This window comes from Tamandua tetradactyla, chromosome 12 (genome assembly GCF_023851605.1).
Source record: "Tamandua tetradactyla isolate mTamTet1 chromosome 12, mTamTet1.pri, whole genome shotgun sequence".
Lineage (NCBI taxonomy): Eukaryota > Metazoa > Chordata > Mammalia > Pilosa > Myrmecophagidae > Tamandua > Tamandua tetradactyla.
Genome location: NC_135338.1, coordinates 58,755,828 through 58,778,606, shown reverse-complemented (window position 1 = coordinate 58,778,606; position 22,779 = coordinate 58,755,828). Strand labels below are relative to the sequence as shown.

The 22,779-nt window shown below is 42.2% G+C and overlaps 1 non-coding gene across 1 annotated transcript; it reads left to right on the top strand.

Annotated features, from left to right (window-relative positions):
- The first annotated feature begins 283 nt into the window (after nucleotides 1–283).
- LOC143652922 (U6 spliceosomal RNA) lies at nucleotides 284–390 on the top strand. Its single transcript, XR_013160969.1, has one exon. It is a non-coding gene; the product is annotated as a U6 spliceosomal RNA (small nuclear RNA).
- The last annotated feature ends 22,389 nt before the right edge of the window (nucleotides 391–22,779 follow it).

Sequence of the window (22,779 nt, the reverse complement as noted above, 5' to 3'; positions counted from 1 at the left end):
TCCAAATTAAGTCACCAACAAGAGGTCACCTTCACTTAAGAAAGGCCGATGAAATTCAGGGTTTGTCTCTCAACTGGAAAGGCACATGGCAAATGTGGTAACATCTGCTAGCTTTCTCTCCAAGTTTCTTCCTTTGTGAAGCTGCCTCAAGGACACTTTCCTTCTTCATCTGCAAAGGTCTCTGGCTGCGTGGGCTCCTTGTGGCTCTTGTCAGAAGCGTGGCTCTCTCCAAAATACCTCCTCTTTTAAAAGATTCCAGTAAACTAATCAAAACCTACCTGGAGTGCTCGCTTCGGCAGCACATATACTAAAATTGGGACGATACAGAGAAGATAAGCATGGCCCCTGTGCAAAGATGATACACTAATTCGTGAAGCATTCCATATTTTTTAAATAAATTAACTGAATAAATGCTAGAGAAAAATAAACCAGAAAAAAATTTTAAAAAAAGCAAGCGTACCTGGAATGGGTGGAGTCACCTCTCCATCTAATCCACGGTTAATACCCACAATTGGGTGAGTTACATCTCCATGGAAATTATCTAATCACATTTCTAGCCCATAGTGTTGACAGAGATTAAAAGAAACATTGCTCCCACAAGATTGGATCAGAATTAAAGCATGGCTTTTCTAGGGTGTATAATCCTTTCAAACCAAGTACACTCAGGAAAGAGGAATCACATGAAGTAGCCTGAGCTAAAGCAGCACTCTGTTAAGAAATGTCTCTATACTGATATGTTTGTATATACATATGTATATGCGTGTCTGCACGCACATAGCTTATGTGCACACATAGCATGTACCTATATGAATACATATAGCTTCTCAACATGCACATGCATACATACATATGTATACATACGTATAAATGCTTTGCATAATTACTGCTGACCCATCACTGTGGATTTTCAAGGCTGAACTTACATCATTGACCCTTTGGATTGGATATATTAACAACATAGCAGGAGACTTGTGGGTGACTTATCCTCACTTGAAAAGATAAAAAACATCTTACACCAATAATATACACATCAATTTAAAAATGTCAATATGGCTTGTACCTTGTCTCATTTAGTCTTCACAAGAATGCCGTGAGATAGGTAGGACTGCCCCAGTTTTCAAACAGGGCAAACCGAAGGTTAGAAAGGGCAAGTTATTTCCTGAAGGTTAAATATCTAGAAAGTCTCAAATACTTGAGCTCAAGATTAGATGTGGTAAAACCAAAGTCTGGGCTCTTTCTCCTGTGAGGTTCTTCTCTCTCTTCTCAGTGTCTCGTTCTCTCTTTCCAAATTCCAAAACTCTAGAGCTAATGCTATAACATATTGCTCTAAACTTATTAGACTAGACCCTTTGATTGACTGAGAACAAGGAAAACAAAATAAAACTGTTTCAGGAGAGAACATTTTTACCATTGAGCAATCAGAGGTTGGTTAGAGAGGGAGTGACCACCTAGCTCATGCCAGGTCAGGCCTTGGTCCTTTTCAGATCTTTTCACTGCTCCTATCCACTGCTTGCTACAACCTCCTGACTTTGCCCATTCCAAAGACCTCTGCTGCCATAAATTATATATATTGTTTAGCTGAGTGCTTGGATAGATTTAAGTCATTGTTTGAAATGCACGCCTTCTTCTGTTGCCTCTGCAAAAATTCTCGGTCGATTAAGCAACAATAACGTGGATTATTCTATGGGTATCTCGGGATGCTTGCCTGGAATACTGTATATAAATTCCATTGTCTTGTAGTCAATTAAACCCCATTGTCTATAAAAGTCACCTGTCTGACTTGGGGAAAAGTGGGTATGAATGCAAAAGACCCAATAAAGTGTTGAAACTGAAATCTAACCAAGTAATTTATGTCGCTCAGTTTGAAAGGAGAAAGAGCAAGCAATATTTTTGGTGCCTGAAAGCTGCGCGGTGATTTTATGAGGCCATGCTGATTGTGAAAGGTTGCTGTTGGGGGACGGAGGCACCTGAAGTTTAACCGCCTCTGAAAACCACGACAAGGGAGACAAAGAATACTTTTTTTTGTCATTCTTGGAGCAAATGAAAGAAACTTGTCATTCCAACTTCACAAGACAGTACTCGAAGATGAAATGTTCAACTCCACTGGGACAGCCATTTTTTTTTGCTGTTATTACAGAAGAAAATTATAACCATAAAAATGTCCAATTTAGAAAAAAAGGTGCCACTTTAGTGTCATTTGCATAAAAGCTGTTACACACAAATTGTTATAAAGACAAATGTGTAGTACTCTTGTTGAAAATTGCTTATATCTTCGTTGCTTCGCCTCAAACGACATAAAGTCCTCTTCAAACTGAAATTCATTCTCAGGTAAATAAAGCTGAAAGTGAAATTTCACCTATTGCAAAGTACGTGAGTGGTTTTCCATGTTGTCTTAAACAGGTTTGAAGAGCCTGGGTCCCCCTTTCCTCCCCCTGTTAAGGCTTCCCCTGGCATTGACTGATGCCCCCCAATTTATTTGGATCCTATGAGGGCAAAGGAATGGGTGTGGCAAGAGCGAGTGATGCTCTGCTTCCCTTAAAGCTGGGACACTTAGCAGGTACAGGCCGGGCAAGAGGTCTGTTGAGAGCAAGGGGACTAGAGTTGGGAAATAGGCTGAGGATGCTTTTTTTCTTCTGGAAAGAGCACTAGCAGGAGAAAATGCAAACTTCTCACCATGGTCCACCTGCCCACTTAGTCTTGCCTCCTGGAAACTTCTCTGGCAGAATTTCTTACCTCTCTCCCTACCTCACACACTAACCATCTCCCGGGGAATTTTATGTTTCCTTGGTTGTACCCATCTCTTGCTTTTCCGATTCTGCCCCTTCTTGCCTGGCAATGACCTTGTGATGTATCCTGAAATTTTTCAACATATTCTTCCGGACTCATCTCAAACACCGGATTTCTTTTCCATGCCGCCCCTTGGAGCTGTTCACTCCTTGCTCCCTTCTCTGCCCTCCCTCCTTAGGTAGTGACATCTCTATTGTCACACTTAGCACAACACAGTGTGACTCATTACCTGTTACTAGGTGAGTCATGTCACTCTTAGTGCTACCTGAGGGCAGGACCTGTGTCTAGTGAATTTCCATGTCCAGGGCCACAATGGCCACAGCAGTCTCTAGAGAAAGGTCTAGAATAGTTGAATGAATGGATGGCTGAAACTTCCACATATAACGTGCTGCATATTTAGAGAACTCCTAATTGGGAAGCACTCCCATTAAAATAACCCATCTGGTCTAATTTATTTTAATCAAGGAACTTTAGAACATTGTAAAAATAGTTTTCTTGTTGTGTTTTTTTTTCTTTTTGCAGATTTTAGATATTTTTTTAATAGGAAGGAGTTAAAAAAGGGCATTCATAAGGACTTCCCTCATTCTATATCACACTAGTCTTTGCCATCAGCTTCCTATAAACAAAGAAACCAACTTTTAATGAGCAGTTACTATATGCCAGGAATTCTGATAAGTACTTTATAACTCATATTAACCCTGTAGGTACATATTACTACAGATTAATTTTACATAAGGTAACAAAAGCCCAGCAGGGGGATTTGTCCAATGACAGAGAGCTTACAAACGGAAACTCTAAGTGTCAAGCCTCTTGTACATTCACAGTAACATGCCTCATATTCATAGAAATTCACTGCTGGAAAAATGTTTTCGGCTTTTTTTTTTTTTTTTTGACATCCATCATTTTATTTACTTTTTATTCTCATCCTGTGGGATAGTTCTAATTACTTCCTTTTTAGAGATGAGGTGGAGAGCCTGGGAAGAAATAAGCAGCCTTGAACTTGGAGTAAGAAAGCCTCATTTTTAATCTTGAATGTGTCATTTATCAGCCTTTGCAAAGTCTTTTCTTCTTGCTCTGACTCAGCCTCCTCTTCTGTAAGATGCCAACTGGGAAGTCACTCGCAGCATGTGGCGGGGAACAAAGACTTCAGGGCCATCCCAAGGGGGCCAGGAAGGGATTTCCAGCAAAGGAGGCAGCTACAATGAATAACAAAAGATAAGAAATAAATAAATAGGTGAATGAATAGAAAGTAATAAATTGGGGAAAGGGAAGAGGGTGGCTAAGGGTGGCTGAGCCTCTGAGCATTTGTCAAAAGAGCTGACAGAGACCAGGTCAACAAGTAATGATGGGAAGCTTCCTACATTGCACACTGATAGAGGATTTAAAGGTTTTTTTTATAATTAATCAGTTGAAATAAATTATTTCACTCTTTCTTGCTTCCCAAATAACTCACTTTAGTTTCAGCTGAGAGAAGCAAAATGAACACAGAGTTGGGAATGAGAGTTCTAAGAGATTGTCGAGTTACCACAAGGAGTGGAAACTGGGTTCTGCATTGGCATTAAGTTTCCAGAGAAACAGTGGCCCAACCTCAGCACAGATAGCAAGAGGTAGATGAAGCAGTAGAGAGAGCCTTCCAGAAGTCAACAGAACTGGAGACATGCACCCTTGAACTCTGAACTACAGCAAGCATTTCCTGCATCAAAATGTCTGTCTTCACATGTATATCATTTTTTCTTCCCCAACAGAATAGTTCTTTTAATACATATTCTTACATTTGGAACTAGGAGGCAAATCATTTGCCTCAGTAATTATCAGGGAAGTCAGCACTTAAATTTTCTACATGGAAAGTTATAAGGAAAAAAATTAAACTGTGAAGATATTTTGTAACTACATATCTTCAAAACAGAAGCTAAAAACCAAATATTTAGTTTAGGACTGTTAGGAGATAATGAACCTTCAGAATTTTAAAATGTGTGTTTTAAAAAAGAAACCCTTTAGTTAAGGCAGTAAGGTCAATTCAGGCTTCATATATTCTAGATGAGAAATAAGACTAGACCGTTCCATTTGTATAAGTTCAAGCATGCAAACTCACTGCCTGATACTTTAACCATTGCTTCATCTGGGAAAAGCATGAGCTCAAAAAGTTGGGATGAGCTGAGATGGTGGGAATGCTTTAGAGCTCTTTATGAAAAGACCACCACCATCCTGGGGCTGGGCCGTCCTTCTCTATTAGAGAAGAACTGAGAGAAGAATCCAGATGAGAATGTGATTATTTTAAAGGTCATGCATCTCCATGAGATAAAGCTGAAGTGGTGGCAATCTAACTGTGCCTGAATTGGATTATGGGACAATTTTGTCCAAGCCAATTCATCAAGGCTTGTCTAGATTAGACATTCATAAAACAGCTGCTGGTAAATCTGAAAACGGAACTGTTAAAAGAAAGACAATTATGTAGTTCTTTCAGAATGTTTTATGCAATCTATAATACTACATAGTTTGAAGATTTGTATACCTATGACTACATATATATATATAGAGAGAATCTGTATATAGATATCTATATATATAGATAAAGTCTGAAACTGCATGGATAACACTAAGTATAGAATGGCAGAAGTATCAAGGTTCAGACAGAACAATTGCACACAGTTTTGAGGATTTAAGATGAATATACCAAGTAGCACCCCTTTTCCCAATGTGATTTTGAAACTCATTGAGAAACCAACTGGAGTCAGGAGATGGAAGTCCCTGGCCTCTCAATCACTTGTCGGACATGAATGGAGAAGGTGACTTCTCTCTGCAAGTGATGGGCTTCCCAACACTTAATTCACAGATTGGGATTACTGTGGGCACCCTTGCATGGGAAATTGACACACAGGAATAAGCAGGACTCATATTCTCTGACCAGCTGGTTCCCAATGCATAAAGTGTTTTCTAAGCCAAGAATCCCAGTGTATTCTTTCCAAAATTCTCAATTAGAGAGTTTGCCCTGTCATTCCCCAGGGAAGGGCAAGTGAAGGACGGAGAGAGGAGAAGAGATATTCCACACACAACAAGAGGTTGAAATCGGAGGTACCAGCTTTCTCCAGAATACAGAGATAGCACAAGTGCTAGCACCCAGTTTCAAGGCAAGCTCTAGCTCTAAAGAGGCAGGCAATCAAGATAGTATGGGGTTTGGAAGTTAAGTCTAAGGAAAATCAGAACTGAGAGCCATGACCCTAGAGAAGAAATGACTGAAAAGCAGCCACCGTGCTCCAAACATTTTTTTTGAGGGGGTGAGGGAGCTGACTGGTACTCTGGAATTTCAGATGGTAAAACTAGGAGCAGCAGCAGGAGTCACAGGGAGACAGACTTCAGCTCATCGTAAGGACAAACTTTCTGAGAGTTGGAGTGTGCCTGACGAGCTGCCTTGTGAGTGAGTGAGCTCGTCATTGCTTCAAGTGTGTGAGCAGATGCTGAAGGACTGTCCTTCTGGGACGCTGTGAAGGGGTTTCCTACTTCGGGTGGGAGTGAGAACCAGATGGTTTTGAAATTCCTCTGAAAGGCTGCATTTCTATGTTTATGCCTTTTCCAAAGACAGATTTGGAGTCTTTGGGTGCCTCCTGTGCTTCGGGTAGGAAATTGAAAGATGATGCATGCTCAAGTCTTAGTAAGCACATAAAGTCCAGAAACTCCAGAGTCACTGTCTACAGAGAAAATATCAGTTGTTCTCAGTAATCCAATCATCCCTTAAACCAAAATGATGGATCATGCTTAAGAGTGTACACCAGATACAATTCTAAGCTACTTTATATTTATTAACTTTTTCGTTCTCATAACAACCCTATGAGAATTACTATCCTCATGATACTAGGGCAGTTCATGGGCATAGTGGCATCAGTCTGCACAGCCAGCAGGTAGTGGAAACAGGATTTGGAATGCAGGCCACCTGGTCCTAGAGCCCCTGCTCAGCTGCTGTGCAATGCTGCATTCTCCCACTGGCCCATTCAGATTGTGCCCTGTTATAGTCTTGGGCTCAGAAGATGCTGATCCCAGAATCTAAAGAGCACATTCTCATCTCTATTCTCAAACTACTCTTGTTTCAAGGCTCAATTCAAGTGCTTCTCTCTCTGCATCATGCCCAACTGTGTTTCTACCAAATTATTTGAATGGTGCCATCTCTGTTTGCTTGATCCCCACACAGCTGGAAGGGAGCTCCTCAAGGGCTGGGTACTTTGTGTCTTGATGTCAGACTGGGCAGAGTAGATATTTAATAAATGTTGATGAGTGAATAAGCTAACTGATATATCTTTTTGGTCTTCAGAGATAAATCCTTGTTGTATATGCTGCAAATGAAAATGGGGTTTCTTAAATGAAGATTTGCTAAGGGTGCCGTTCAGGCTCTCGAAAGCCCCTGAATTCTGGCTGCCTGGCTGCAGGTGCACTTTCCTGGGAAAAGATTTGTAGCTTGTATGTCAGTCTAGGTGTTCCAAAAACAGGTGCCAAGATAGGATTAGAGGTGCAAGAGACTTATTAGTAGAGCATTCAGACATTAATGAAGTTCTAAGTCACTGAAGGAGAAAAGGAAGAAGGGGAAGTTGGGAAGGAAGGATCTTAGTCGTCAGTGCAATTTAAGGAGTTTTGACAAGGCTGGCAGGGAATCCTCAAACCAAAGTTGCCTAACAGAGTAGTCCTGGGCTTCCCTGGCATGGGCCTGCCTTTTATCCCCTGCCGGGTTATCCCTGTAAAGATACAGACTTGCTCTATCACCGTGACCCTATATTCTAATGTAGAACATTGAGAGGAGAGAAAGTGGACCTCTACCCAAAACTGAACTAACCAAGATGTGCACATATCCATCTGGAGAAGAAATGAGCCTGCTGACATATATCAGGTGTGTATTGCTACTGCTGGCAATAATGATTGCTAACTTAATACTAATGTTGTCTGCACCAACAATATGCCATATGCCAGGCAGTGCTCTAAGCACTGGCATACATGAGGCCATTTAGTCTGCCTAGTTCTTCTCCATTTTACAGTACAAGAAGCTTAGACACAAAGGGGTTAAGTAACTTGCCTAAGGCCACACACTTAAAGAATTGTGAAGCTGAGATTCAAACTCAAGGCATTCTAGCTCCAGAGACAATACCCTTGGATCTTATGCTCTGCCAACAGAGAGAGAAGGCAAAACCACAGTGTTGGCAAGATACCATCAAGGGAAAATTGTGTCTCCCTGATGTGGAAAGAATCTTCAACTCAGGCACTCCATACATTTGATGACTAAAGCCCCCATCAGAGTAGGCACCATGCCACCCACATACACATGCATACACCCCATTCTGCACTGATTGTTTCTTGTTTGCAGTTCTTCATCTACCCAACCACAAGCAGGATTTAGTTAGTTTTAACCTCCTCATGTTACCTACAAACTTTGTGAGTGTCTATATGTATGTTTAAACCTGAGAATCAAGGTTTTCAAACTTGTTTTAAAAACATTTGCAAAGTGCAGCCATAGAATAGCCTGTGGAGGTTCCCCCAAGCATTTAGAGTTGAAAGGTGTCAAATTCAACGCCCTACTGGTGATCTGGCCTTACAGGACACACACCTTTTCAAACATTATTGTGTAAGGTAAAGGGCTCAGGGCTACACTGCTATTTCCCAAGCTACATCCCCAGTGATTTCAGGCAGAATGAAGTTCCCTAGGTGGGGAAGTCAAGCACAACTTCACCTTCAATGCTTCAACAAACATTTATTGAGCACCTACAGACATTGTACCAGGTGCTGGAGAGACATCAGCAAGTACGTGGTAGGAGAGAAAATATACAGGTAAATACCGAATACAGTCTAAGAAGAAAATGAAATATGGTTAAGAGAAGAGAGCAGGTATAGTGGAGTGCCACCCACTAGATGGCATGTTCAGTGTGACATTTGAGCAGGACCTGAATGAACTAAGGAAGCAAGACAGGAAGTGTTGGGGGACAGGCATGCCAGGCTGAGGGAAGAACAAGAACAAAGTGCAAGAGGAAATGAGAGAGGGAGGCCAGTGTGACTGGAGGGGCAATAAAAAGTCAACACAGGATTCATAGGAGTATGACTCCCTCGCCAAAAGGGATAAATAAACCACGTGCCCATCAACAAATGATGGATAACGAAAACGTGCCATATGGATACAATGGACTATTCTCCAGCCATAAAAAAGAAAGAAGTGTTGATGGATTCTAAGCCACAAAAGGGCAGATTTTATGATTCCACTTATATGAAATATTTAGAATATGCAAATTCAAAGAGGCAGAAAGGAGGAGGAGTGAAGGATGGCTCATTACTTCACAGGTTCTGTTTGGGGTGATGAAAAGGTTTGGTAATGGGTGGTAGAGATGGCGACACAACATTGTGAAGGCAATTGTTTCAGTTCGCCAGAATGCATATACCGGGAATAGGTTGGCTTTTACAGTGGGGATTTATCAACTTAAAATTTACATTTCTGAGACCATGAAAATGTCCAACTCAAGACATCAGCAGGACAATACCTGGACTCTGAAGACAAGCTCCTGGTATCCGGGACACCTCTGTCACATGGGAAGGCACATGGCTGGCATCTACTATCCTTTGCTCTCTAGGCTTTGTTGTTTCAGCTTCTGGCTTCAGTGGTTTCCCCGCTGAGCTTCTGTAGGTCATCTCTCAGCTTCTCTGAGGCTGTAGTCTTTGAGTTTCTCTTAGCTTCTCTGAGGTCTCTGTTTTTTTTTTTTTTTCTCTCCTTTATCCTCTCCTAAAGGACTCCAGTAGAAGGATTAGAACCCACCTTGAATGGGTTAGGTCACATCTCAATTAAAATAAACTAGCCAATAGGTCCCACCTGCAATAGGTCTACACCCACAGGAATGAGTTAAAAGAACACAGCCTTTTCTGGGGTGCAAACCACCACAGTAATTACTGCCAGTGAATTGGACGTTCAAAACTGGTTAAAATGGCAAATTTTATTTTATATGTATCACAATGACAATTTACATGATAAAAACTAGAAAAAAAGTAGTCAATACATGCAGATTCTGTAAGGTCTTAGAATCATGGGACTTGGATTTTTATCTGCAGGAAAGTCTCCATTATAGTGGAGCAGAGGTGATGAGATTTGATTTCAAGGTTAATAGAGTCATTGGGCTGCTGGCTGGAGAAAAGACTCCAGGTAGGCAAGCCTGCGAGCCAGTCTAGAGCAGAGTGGAGGCAGTTTTTGCAGGTAGGAGGCAATGGGGCATAGAAAAAAATGGGCCATATTTGAGAAAGATATCTGGTTGCCACATGGGCCGTGCCATGAATAACTACAAATAAAATGCTGGATTTTAAGAAAGAACCTTGGAAACCTCTGCCCTGTATGATCTCTGAGTGGCTTCCAGCTCAGTGATTAGAAAAGGCTTCATTCAAACAGCAAGCAAAAGGTTCAAAGAGGCCTCCTTTTCTTCCGGCAGATCTAGAAGATGGTTACGTACAGTCTCTAAACCTAACAATTTAGCGGGATTTTCCTTTGTAGTAATTATGCAATGATCAATGTCTCCGTGTCTCCTTGGGGGAAAACCTACTAAATATATGTTCTATCTAAAATTGTTGTTTTTATTGTTATAAACCAGGACGAGTGAGGTGCTTGTTCATATTTAGCAACATATAATTTACCTCTTGTACATCTTCCTTTAAACTTGTGGTTACCTTGTCTCAAGGTAAAGAGCGGCAAACAATGAATTATTGTCATTATCTTATAATCAAATACAGAGCCGCCGACAATGGTTGTCATTATGTCCTAATGGGGAAATAACCAACGATTCTACAATGGTCATTATGGCGGCAAAATTTAATAATGCTCTGACTTCACCCCCCCCTTCTTATGTTCAACACCAATTAAGACTGTTTTCAAGTGTTTCTTCCTGCATTGTCTGGATCCCAGTTAGCAAAATGACTGTTTAGCAAATGTGGTTTGGCAGCAGGAATTCTGCTCCTTTAAATCATGAACCAGTTAAAGGAAAGTGAGTCATTCAGTATCCTGGGGGAGCACGTGCTTACCAGGGAGAGGAGAAGTGGAAGAAGGCATCAGGAAGGCTCCAAAGGTAAACGGAGAACTATACAACACTATGCAAGGCAGTGCTAGCTCATTCATCCCCACACCACTTCATGAAATAAGTATTTCTACGTTGGATTTGCAAATGAGGAAACTGAGGCTGAGAGAGGCTAAATAGCAGCCAGAAGAAACAGGAGCCAGACTGAAGTTCTGATGAGCTTGATTTAATCCAGCAAGTTCTACCCTTGCCTTGTAATCCATGCATGCTTGTCCCGGTTCATTCACAGATGGCATTCAGCACAATTGTTTCCGATGTTTTAAATGTAACCTACTTCAGCAAAGTAATAATTAGCCCCACCACTTCACCTCACCTCCTCCCTGCACCCCCCATCGCCTCCTAAGATCCTACTGAGTGCTAGGAGCCATTTCATCTAATTCACACTTGCTGTCTGCCTTGTTACTAGCTGACTTTGCCTTATCTGTTAAACTTTGTTTAGGTTGTGTTTCATGCTCTTAAATCGGGTCAGCCAGGTTTGGCCTGCGTGGCCGCCACCAGTTGTTTTTTAAAGAGTTTCATTGAAATACAGCCACGCGGATTCATTTAAGAATTGCAGCTTTTGCACTGCAGGGCAGAGGAGAGTAGTCCAAACATAGACTGTTTATGGCCTGTAAGCCTAAAATCTTTGCTATTTGTCCCTTTATGGAAAAAAAGCATGTGGACCTCTGTCTTAGATTATCTGTGGAGAGACAGATCTTGGAGAGAGTTATTAGCCCTGGCCAATTCTCAGCAGAGAGCGGAGGCTCAGGGCATGGATGCTGAAGTCAGAGGGCAGGAGGTCCAGCTCTGCACCCAGTGCCTGGGCAAGCAGGGCCGGGAACCAGAACTCCTTTGCCTCCCTGTGTCTGTAAAAGAGATAACGGGCACTCTTAACAGATTGCTGATCTCTGTGAATATTAATGAACTAATAGGTGTCCAATACTCAGGATGCAGTTGGTACACAGTGCTTAACATCAGCTACTGCCGTTATATTTATAATGATTATTAATTATGGAATCTTACAGGTTCTGTTTGTTTTTGGGTCAGTACAACCCACTCACGTAATCCCAAAACATCAGTCAATAGAAAAAGCCTCAGGCTTCCTGCTTTCTTCCCGGCCCTTCTTCCTTTTTCTTTTCTCCATGAACTATTAGGAACATACTTACAATAAAATGTATTCATTGCTTATCTGAAATCCAGATTTAAGTGGGAGTGCTGGGTTACATGTGACCACCCTGCACATGGTGGCTTCCCACTCTGTAGATGGTGGCTTCCACGCCTAGTGTGGGCTCACTGCCCACGTGGGTCCCTCCTAAGCCATAGCACAGTCTCCCCATCCCACTGGAAAATGACCCACTGCAGCCAACCCACTCCCCAGGGCAGGACTGTTTTCTGGCCCACACCTGAGCTAGGCCTGTCCAAGACCCTGAAAGGGACAGTTGTGACAGTTTAGAGACTCTCACTCCCTGCTCAGTGTTGGTTACCGAGCCACCTAACCATAAGAATGCAACCTGAGTTTCTCAGGGCAGGCCAAACCAAGCTGAGGCAAAAGGAGGACCTGTGATGTTCCAGAAGCCACCTGCAGACCTTGGTCTCTGCCCCGCCTGTGACGAGGGCACACTGGGCACCAGCAAAGGTCCCCTTCAAGTCCGGGGCTGCTGTGGTCTGCATCCACCTCCTCCCTCCCCTGTTCTGTGTCTGACCCCTGCTGAGGGTTCCACTGGGAGCTGCTCCAGGCTAGGCCCACACCCAGGAGGGACTGTGATGCAGAAAGCCTCGAGGGGCATGGCTTCTTGGGCATGACCGACATCAGTGTCCTAAGACTGGCTGTGCGGGGCACCCCACTGTCCCGAGGCAAGGTGACCAGGCTGGGCCATCACTGAGTCCCTCCACCTCGGGAGGCACTCCTTCCCAGGAGGCTCTTCTGCCTCATGCCCTGGATTCCAGAGGCCCAGCACGCCCAGGCCTGGACTCCACATAACCGAACAAGGGGACAAACTGGGGAGTGGCGTTGGACTCCCCGGGTGGACACTGCTAGCACTTGAGATGGGATTCTCAGCAGGCCTGAATAGAATGGTCCAGCACAAACAGCTTAGCGTGGGACTTGGTCCTGTTCCCTGATGTAGTTCCCCGCCTGTAAGAGTGCCTCACACCTGCCAGGTACCTGCGCCTATTGTTCTAACGAATAAAGGAATGAATGGGTGAGCAAAATGATGTTTAGAAATTACCCAGTTTAGTGCTTACTCAATTTCTTTGAGTCACGAATCTCTGAAAACCTGGTGAGAGCTGTGGTCACTCTACTTAAATGAGCATATATCACACCGTTGCATAAAATGTGGGGATCTCACAACTCTCCCTGGGTCTGGATAAGAAAATTCCATCTAACTCAATCTTACTCAATGCCCTGTGTTTTCCGAAGGAGGATGCTCAGCCTCAGGGAGGTAAGGAGATTCAACCATGGTCATCCAGCTCCTAAGGGTCAGCACTTGGACTTGAGTTTCCTGCTTCTTGTTTCATTTTCTGTCTAAGCCTTCATGACCATGCAAGTCCCTTCACCTTCGCCTGTGCTTTCAGAACGTATAATCAGTCGTTCAGTTGGGCTGGGTGGTTGAGCATTTCATTCAATTTACATTAAATGTTCTGATTTAATTTTTCTAATATTCCCATTAATAATGTCTGTTGAAGCCATCAACTGGTTGCCCAATGTTAAAATGTCTTTGAAACGGAAAATGAATGCCAATAATTAAAGAAAAAAAACATGGGGAAAGCTATCCATTTGTCAGGGTTGGCATAAAAAATGTCATGGAATGCCAGTGTTTGGGATAATAAACTATACGGAGTTTTTTTTTTTCTTTTTTAAGAAATAAATGAATTCTAATAATAGTAGTGTCAGTTTATGTGAATCCCATCATTCTTTCTGGAGCACAGTGATAAATTTTTCACGTACACAAAAAGCTTTATTGAGTATTTACTCCCAGTGTCTGGGCTGGATGGACACTAAGAAAAGGGGTGAGTTAGAGAAGGTCTCAGCCCTCAGGAGGACCCCAGTTTAGTGAGGAGAGAAGGGGATCGGCAGAATGACAAATGCTATGCCCAGTGCTATGGTGGAGGGACATGGGGCCTGGGTGGGGAAAGGGGTCTTTTGGAAGCTCTCAGGCATCTTCTGCAACCTTGATAAGGGATCTGGGAGGGCCCAGGACATTGGACATACTAAGAGTGGTTTCCCGCCACTGGGGTTAGGAATATCCCAAGTGTTGTTGGAAGAGGGGACGCTGGATGGCTAAGCAAGGCCAGTTCAGAGAGGACCTTGGGACCTATGTGGACCATTTTAGAGATATTGCAGTGTTTTGAGTACAGAGTGTGATTCAGAGACATGATTTGGGCAATCACTCTAGAGAAGAGTTGGTGGGTTGGGAAGAAGGGAAAGGAGAGGGAGAGGCTTGCTGATGATGATGCTGGGAAGAGGTGATGACTGCCATTAAGCAGGGAAAGGCCTGGGTAAGGGGCAGGAGACGGTTCGTGCTTAGCCCTTGGTATAATCCTGACACTTGGAGGGTCAAGTCTCAACATCCCACCGTGACTCAGTTTCCTTTTAAGGCCAGTGGGTGTATAGTTGGTTCTTGTATTCACTCAGTAAGCATGTGCCAGTGTCTTTCCCAACACCACCCAAAACACAACTTTTTTTCTTTCTTTTTTTTCAGTTCACAGAGTTCTTTGATGGCTCTGATTTCACTGGGATTCTCCAACAGATGAAGAGAGAAGATAACTTTACTTCACTTTACTGAAGAAGAAATTGAGGATCACAGACTTAGCCCAAGACTCATAACCAAGACAGGGAAGACCATTGGCTTTGAATTGAGGTTGCAGTTGCCCAGCCCAAAGGGCCCTCCACAGCTGCCTCCTCTCCCATGATGCCAGAAAATAATAAGCTATAAAAGAAGTTGATAGTCTGGATTTTCTTAATTAAAATGCTAGTGTTTACCTTATCACACTGTTTATTTTTAAATAAGATCAAGGAAATAAAAAATTTTAAATAAACTCACCTCAACTGCAAAAACAATATAATGAGATAGATGGTCCCATTTTAATAAAAATCTCCCTTGAACTTGAATTACCAGCAAAGACAGTCTGGGTAGTTAAAATTACATTAAAAATAAAAGACTGAAAGTATTTTAATATTCCACTTCAGTTTTGTTGACCAAAAAAACATGCAAATTAAAAATTTAAATAAACTGTCAAAGCTTCTAGTCTAAGAATACAGCTGCAGCAACTGGCTGCAGTTTTTAGGATGCCAAAGGTTGATGCTCATTCTACAGGTGCAGCTTCTTAAACTTGGTGACATAATCCACCTGGCTTCTCCATCATTCATTGTCTTAATCCACTGGTTTCTAACTAGAGGCTTTCCTCCCCCAGGGGACATTTGACAATACCTGAAGACAGTTTTGCTGATCACAGTTGAGGCATGGTGTTCTACTGGTATCAGTGGATACAGTTAAAACATGCTACAATGTACAGAACAGTCCCCCCACAGAAGAGAATTACCCAGCACCAAATGCCAATAGGGCTGAAGTTGGGAAACCTAGTCTTAATCTTAGAAAAAAGAAAATTTTGGTAAACACTCTCAAAAAAAAAAAAAAAGATTTGAGTATATATCAGACCTTTACCTTTTCCACGAGCATAGATTTCTGCTCCTGATTTTGTCTGTGGCGCCCTGCGATCTTGCTGAGCAATACAAGATCTCCTAAATTGTGCCAGGTCATATTCTTTGTATATACCACCTGCCCACCTCCTGTAGAGTGTGTGACCTCTATGAGTCTGTGATCAGCCCTGCTCACTCACCAGCAGTGTGTCCCCATTCCTGCCTCTATTCCCATAGGACCATGTCTGCCTAAACCTAGGTACCCTCAGAATCTCACAAGCACATACCCATGCAACCACACTCTCATGTTCATGTGCACTCACACACACACACCCAAACACACACTCTTCCTATTCCTCATATGACCTCTTCCTCCATAAACCTTTTTTGGGGTGGAATCATGTCTCCCATAAAGACATGCTCAGGTCCCAATTCCTGGTCCTGTGGGTGTGAACACATTTGTGAATAGGGACTTCAAAGATGTTATCAGTTAAGGTGTCCAAACTGAAGGAGGGTGGGCCTTAATCCAAAGTGGCTGAAGCCCCTATAATCAAAGGAAATTGGGCACAGAAAGAGAGCTGCAGGAAGCAAAAAGCTGGAAGTCGGCAGAATGAGGAGAAAGAAGAAGCTGCCCTGTTCCTTGCCATGGGAAAGAAGAATCAAAGACCAAGGACCACCATCATCTAGCCTCAGAACACCATAGCCTTGGGGAGAAGGCATCACCTTGCTGACATCTCAATTTTGGACTTCTCCTAGCCTCAAAACCATGAGCCAATAAATTCCTGCTGTTTAAGCTAACGCATTGCACGGTATTTGTTTTAGCAGCTGGGAAACCAAAACACCTTTTCACTGCACCCCCCACACACACAGGAGCTGCTCATTTGAGATCCCACTCTGACGTGGGCCTATCTTTATGACATTTAACAGGCTGTCCTTCTTCCTTCATCAACTGTATGTCTCTCTCCCACACCAGACTCTGAGCTCCTGAGCATAAGCACTGCTCATCAGCTGGCTGACAGGAACCAGGCAAATACCCATGGCATAAATCAATGACTGAATGGCAGGACCATGGCAAGGATGACCAATACTTTTACCATAAAGGGCTGGAGCATCCTGAGTCCCCTAAAGCTGTGACGTGGCAGGCACAGGGGATACAACCCAAGTTGCACTCATTGTGCATGCAATGGTCACTGAGACAGGAGAAGTCATGCTATGAAAACCCTTCTGTTTGGATACCCATGAAATGGGACACTTTGTTGAGTTCGGAGACCTACTATGTGACCTGGAACTCTGCTTCCTTGTACCCTCCCTCCAGGAAGAGGCATCCTGTTAACTGCCAAATGACTCCCTTCAATTCTTGCCCTCTTTCTCTACTTAATTTCTTCCTTGCATGGTCTGTGGTATGAAATGCAAAGATGGTTGTCCCCAATGCTCTGGCTTCTCCCTCCGTCTCAGGAGCTTATAGAACCACCTGGCCCAGGTCTTCTGATGAGACTTGGGTTAACTAGAACACCAACATTACAAAGCTTGAAATACAGAATGCACTTTTTTTCTTCCCTCACCTTCACATTTGTGTGGAAAAAGCATAGCTTTTAGTCTCAGTGGTTCAGGCAAATGCATTAAAAAGATGAAGATTTTAGTTAATGTTCTAAGAAGATTTCCAAAAGCAGTTTTGATTATGTACTATTAGCATTAATTAATTTCCAAGCTGGGACCAGCCGCTCTATTAGGGGAATGCATATTTTAATCAATTTCTCACTGCTGCTCTGTGTTGGTTAAAGGTAGTTCAGTTGGCTTTGTCTGCTCCATCCCTTTTGTTTAACTCACTACACCACAGAGAGCTTACTGCTTGGGATGCAGAGTGCTGAGGCAAAGCTAACCACCATCCAAGGAATCATACAGGAAGAACTTCTCAGACAACTTTCCTCTGGGGCCTAAGCAGACTGTACCTGTCCCTATGCAGGAGACTGAATGGGGTATCATGGACAAGGTCAGTGACTAGGCTGTCCCAAACCCAGAGTTTCCCTTAGTGTAAATTAGAAAAAATAATGTCTTTTCTTCTTGGTGGATGCAGGCCATGTCAAGTGAAGTCCTGAAGAGCAGAAAGAAGATTGAATGTCAGTGTAGAACTCTTGCACATTGAATATCCTGTACAAATGTATCAGGCAGCCTTGGTCAGTGAATTCTTGAATTCTAAAATGATGTAGGCCCAGAATACTCCAATCCACTTTTGCAATCATAGTGAATTTTTAAACGCTGTTCAGCAATTGTTATCTATGGCTTTGTGACATTCTTCATATTGGTTTCAGTGTTTTACAGCTGAATATGTAGATATCTTTTCCCTTCTCTGGTACGTGTAAATTCTGTGAGAACCAAATCCCATTCAATGCTTCAGAACATCAACACAGTTTAGTACACATAGTAGGTGAAATATACTTCCCCAAGGATAAAGCCCAAATCATTCTTCAGAAGTGACAATATGCTACCAGTTAATATCAACCACTTTTCTTTGCATTCAGTCTGTGTGTGTGTGTGTGCATGTGTTCAAGAAGAGTGCAAATGTGTGTGTGCATTTGCAGTTATGTGTTAATATATGCATGGACATGCATTTGAGTTTTGGACACAGAGGAATGTCAGTACACAGAGAGAGAATTTGAGCAAATATGTGTGAGCTATATGTGCGATGTATAAATCAGTAGGTTTGTAATGTTTGTGTTCACTTGTATATACCTTCTGAATACAAATGTTTACATGTGCATATGCACATATGTGAACATGAGCATATTTAAGTAATACATGTAGATGTGCTTATACATACAGGCACACATGTGTTATAAATATGTATACTCTCATTGAGTGGTTCAGTGTTAAGACCTAATGTGCCTAATTTCCCTACAGGAAGAACGAGGAAATACCAGTGCAAAAGGAGGTGGCTGCTGGTTGAGTTGAATCACTATAGAGAATAGTCTCAGAAGCCCACCCAGGAGCATTCACTTACATTAAATTGACCATAAATTAGTCACAAGACCTGTCCCAGCTGAAAGTGAAGCCAAGAAGCGTAAGACTGTTTGTTACTTGTTAGGTTTTTTATTTTGAGTTGGGCCCATTGCTGCCCCAAATGAAATCAAAGTTTTATCATCAAGGAAGAAGGTGAGAAGGGATTAGAGTAGATAGCACACAGTCTCTGGAACACCTACTCTTTACCTCTCTAATAGGACAAAAGTGGATGCTGTAAAAAGATATTTGTATCCAGGATCGTTCCAGGGGTTCTCCATGGTATCCCTTTCACACTTGAGATTTTGATAATGGTTGCCAAGACTAAAATCATGAGGTTACACGTGCTAACAAACTTGGAAAGGACTTGGAAAACTCTTCAATGATCTGCCTAGAAAATGCTTCGTTGGTGTCTTTTCATGGTCAACAAGTAGAACTGTGTTTTCTCTCTCATACTTCTCAAGAAAAGGCATTTGCTTCCCAAGGTTAATTGTGTCATTTACTCCCCTTCACCGCTGGTGAGCCTGGGCACCTGGGAAGAGCACAAGCACACTGTTCAGGTGAGTTTCCCAATGTCTTCCATCCAGAGCAAAAAGAAGAAACACTTCCCAGGAAGGGCAGAATGGATGAGAAGAGAAATAGTTCAAACAAATGAACCAAAAAATGGAATTTGGAGGGGTGATCTGCTTAATAATTGGTCTCACCATTCTAGCTGCCCACACACATTTCCTGACCAGCCTCCATCATCAGGGCCAGTTAATCATTTCATAAATCCATTATTTAACAGTGTACTTAGGAGAGAATGAAAGAGAGAGAAGACAGGGAAATCAGTGCCAAAATGTATCACAAGCTTCATTTGAAATTGTAAGCAAATTTCATTCTTAGAAAGATTGCCAAATAGGTACCTGAAGACTAAACCCAATCCATGAAAAGAGTAAGCAGCAGGTAAAACTATTTACAAATGGCACCTCCTACTACCTCCAATGGGGAGATGCCTTGTGGTTTGGTTAAACCTAGTTGAATATCCAAGCAGTTTCATCATGGAGTTCACACCAGTGGCAAGTCTGTCCACATCAGCTTTGTTCATGTACGAAGACTGGACAAGGAAAATATTTTCCTTGGAAGATCACAGTCAGATCCAGAACTACTTTTGATTGCTCATAGAGTGAGCCTTTACTGAATGCCTACCAAGTGGCACAGGGAAATGCTAAAACAAGAGGTACAGATCATAATGTGAAATACCTCCCAGTTTGGTGGGGAAGTTAGGTAAGAAACCTCAAATCCCATTGCCATGCAATCATATATTATGATGGAGGATAGAAGCTTGAATGTAAAATAGCTGTAAAGATGCAACCCAACTTGGGAACACCGCATAAGCTTACTGGAATGTTAACATTTGAGCTAAATCTGCAAAAATAAGTAGAAGTTGCCTAGTGAAGACACAGCTTGTATGCGGAGGAAAGAGCAGGTTGAGGTTTGACCTTTCTTCCATAAGACAGACATGTAAGAAGACACCAGTGGGAGACTGAAGCTTAAGGGAGAGAGGAGTTGTCCACTCCCCAAAGGCTCTCTGCGCTGTTAAGTATGTGGCTAATTTTCAGGTAACTGAACTGATCATTCTCATCCTTACTGCAGCCATTTGGGTGATCCCAGTGTCCTGCCCTAATTAGCCATTCACATGTAAAATATTCAGTGAATACATACTTGGTGGCCAAGCACTGTTTTAAGCACCAATAAGGACAAGATGGACAAAGTCCTTTGCCTCCTGCATCTTGTGTTCTCATAGCAGAGAGAGAGACAATAAAAAAGAAAACTATTGAAAGGATGCTTTCAGACAGTCTCAATACATGAGAAGAAAAAGGAAGAGTGATATGCTAGATAAGGATGTAGGGAGGGAGGTAATTTATCTGGGATCATCAGAGAAGTCCTCCTTCATGAGGAAAAGGTTTTTGAACTAAGACCTAGAAGGCATGAGAGCAAGCCAGGTGCACATCCAGGATTGGAGTTTCTGGAAGATGGAAAAAAAGCCCTAAGGCAGGGACGAGTCTGGTGTGTTTGAGTCATTAGAAGTCCAAAGAGGTGAAAGCATGGTGACTCAAGTAAAGGGTCACACTTATAGACCACAAATCTCTTCCAGATGAAAAACAGTGGTTCAATCATCTTCATATCTCTTTTTTCTGGTTCAGTAAAAGAAAGGAGATGGAGGGAGGTAGAAAGAGAGGTTAGATAAGAAAGAAAAATGTGATGGAAGAAAAGATACAGTAGAAAGAGAAGACAACAGATGAAAGATAGTAAGGAAATAAAGAAGGCAAGGGAAAGAAGGGGAGGAAGAAAGAAAGAAAAAAAGGAAGGGAGGAAGGAAGAAAGAATGATAGGAAGGAAAGGAGGAAGGGAGGGATGGGAGATAACAGAAAGGAAAGAGGGAGTGTGTGAGGGAGGAAGACAATGAAAGAAAAGAAGAAAGGAAGGAAGGGAAAGAGGGAAGGAGCAAAACACACTCAACAAAATAAAAAATTATTAAAGAATGAAGTGCCTTAAAATGGGATCAAATTAAGGAATAGCAAACTCTCAAGATATGTTTACTTTTCTATGTTGCCATAAACAATAAAAAATAAGAGAAAGGAGCAATGAATCTTTATAAGAGAAATGTACAACTATCTTCTTCTTGGTACAACTTCTGGGGCTGCCTAATGAGGGCCCATCCAATATAATCTCACTCACCAATCTTGTATTTATTAACAAAGCAAGTCATGATTTTTTACTCATTATGCTGCACAGAATACTCCCCGCATTAAGATGCATGATATAGAAGTAATGGTGCCAAATATTTCAAATGGCACAGCCATGAGGCTGTAAAGTATACTTAGTTGAAAACACTAGGTGTGTTGAAGAATTTGTTTATAAGCAAAATGGTTCAGTACATCAGATAAGGAGCAGACAAGTATATGTTTAAAGAGAATAGTCATGGGAGAAAGTCAGCTTAGAAAGTGCTAGTAGCATGGGGCTTGTCTGCTCAGGTGAAAGAAGACATTTGAGGTCACTGTATTAGTTCAGGAGAGTCTTGTAGACACAGTGGAGTAGACCCATATTCTTAGATTCGTATATCTGTGGACATAGTCTAACAGGCTTTCAAAGGAGGGCATCTTAGTTGTTGAATGGCTCCCACTGGTCTGGCTGCCATTAAGATTACATAGGCAGAAGGGAATTTATCATTTACTGAGTACTTGTTGTGTGCTAAGTGCTCTACCTGCATTATTCATTCATTTCTCCTAAATTCTCACCAAAACCTATTTTACAGATGGAAAAGAAAAAACAACCTTCAGTGAGATCAAGGAATTTGCTCAAGACCATGTCTCAAATGCAGGGCTACCCAAATTGTATGCCTGTTTCTTTTCTCCATACCATATTGACTCTGCAAAGACTCTACTATATAAAGCCTAAAGAGAACCCTAGCCATGCTACAGTGGAAAGAATACTGAGTCAGTAGAAAGAGTCCTAGTCTCAGAGTGAGATAACAGGATTGCAAGACTTGGCATGGTCCCCAACACACTGTGAAGTGGGATGATGATGACAATGGCTACCATTTACTGAAAACATTCTATGGCCAGACTCTCTCTCTTCTAAGCATTCTACATATATTAGCTTATTTTGTCATCCATGCCAGTTTAAAACTGTTGTGTACCCCAGAAAAGCCATGTCCTTTAATCCTCGTTCAATATTGTTTGGTGGGATCTTTTTGATTAAGTTGTTTCCATGGAGGTGTGACCCACCCAATTGTGGTTGTGCCCTTTTGATTAGGTGGTTTCCATAGAGATGTGTCTCCACCCATTCAAGGTGGGGTTGCTTACTAGACCCCTTTAAAAGGGAACCATTTTGGATCAAGCTTCAGAGCCCGCATAGCCAGATTCTGGAGATGAAGAAAGATAATGCTGCTGGGAAGCCTTATGAAATGAAAGGCCTGGAGAGAAAGCGAGCAGATGTTACCATGTGTCTTGCAAACTGACAGAGGTATCCAGAAGCAAAAGGCCCCACCAGACCCCAGCCACATGCCTTCCCAGGTGACAGAGGTGTTCCAGACAACATCAGCCTTCTTGAGTGAAGGTAACCTCTTGTTGGTGCACATGGCCATAAAACTATAAATGTGCAACTTAATAAATCCCTATTTTTTTTCCTTAATAAATCCCTTTTTAAAAGCCATTCCTTTTTTGGTATGTTGTATTCCAGCAGTTTTAGCAAACTGAAGCACTATACAAGAGCCTCCAATACTACCCTCATTTTACAGATGAGTTGATGGATCATCAT